Here is a 955-nt window from a genome sequence, read left to right on the forward strand (position 1 = left end):
AAATCAAAGTGAATTAACTGCAGGGGACCCTGGCGCATGAATCTGTGCAGCGGGAACGCCCTCGTACCACCAGGGGCCGAGAAAGCCACCATCTCATGGGGCCGGACACTCAGGGTCAGGGGAAAATCCAATATATATATGGTGATATCACGGGTGCTATTACAGAAAGCGCAATAAATCAAAGTGCATTGTCTGTAGGAGGCCCTGGCGCATGAATCTGTGCTGCGGGATCGACCTCGGACCACCAGGAGCCGAGAAAACCACCGTCCCATGGGGCCGGACACTCAGGGTCAGGGAAAAATCCAATATATATCTGGTGATATCTCGGGTGCTATTAGAGATAGCGCAATAAATCAAAGTGAATTATCTGCAGGGGGCTCTGGCGCATGAATCTGTGCCGCGGGATCGACCTCGGACCACCAGGGGCCGAGAAAACCACCGTCTCATGGGGCCGGACACTCAGGGTCAGGAAAAATCCAATATATATCTGGTAATATCTCGTGTGCTATTAGAGATAGCGCAATAAATCAAAGTGCATTGTCTGCAGGAGGCCCTAGCGCATGAATCAGTGCAGCGGAATCGACCTCGGACCACCTGGGGCCGAGAAAACCACCGTCTCATGGGGTCGGACTGTCAGGGTCAGGGAAAAATCCAATAAATATCTGGTGATATCTCGGGTGCTATTAGAGATAGCGCAATAAATCAAAGTGAATTATCTGCAGGGGGCCCTGGCGCATGAATCTGTGCAGCGGGATCGAGCTCGGACCACCAGGGGCAGAGGAAACTGCCTCCTCATGGGGCCGGACACTCAGGGTCAAGGAAAAATCCAATATATATCTGGTGATATCTCGGGTGCTATTAGAGATAGCGCAATAAATCAAAGTGCATTGTCTGCAGGAGGCCCTAGCGCATGAATCAGTGCAGCGGAATCGACCTCGGACCACCTGGGGCCGAG

Source organism: Nomia melanderi, unplaced genomic scaffold (assembly GCF_051020985.1).
Source record: "Nomia melanderi isolate GNS246 unplaced genomic scaffold, iyNomMela1 scaffold0014, whole genome shotgun sequence".
NCBI classification, from domain to species: Eukaryota; Metazoa; Arthropoda; class Insecta; order Hymenoptera; family Halictidae; genus Nomia; species Nomia melanderi.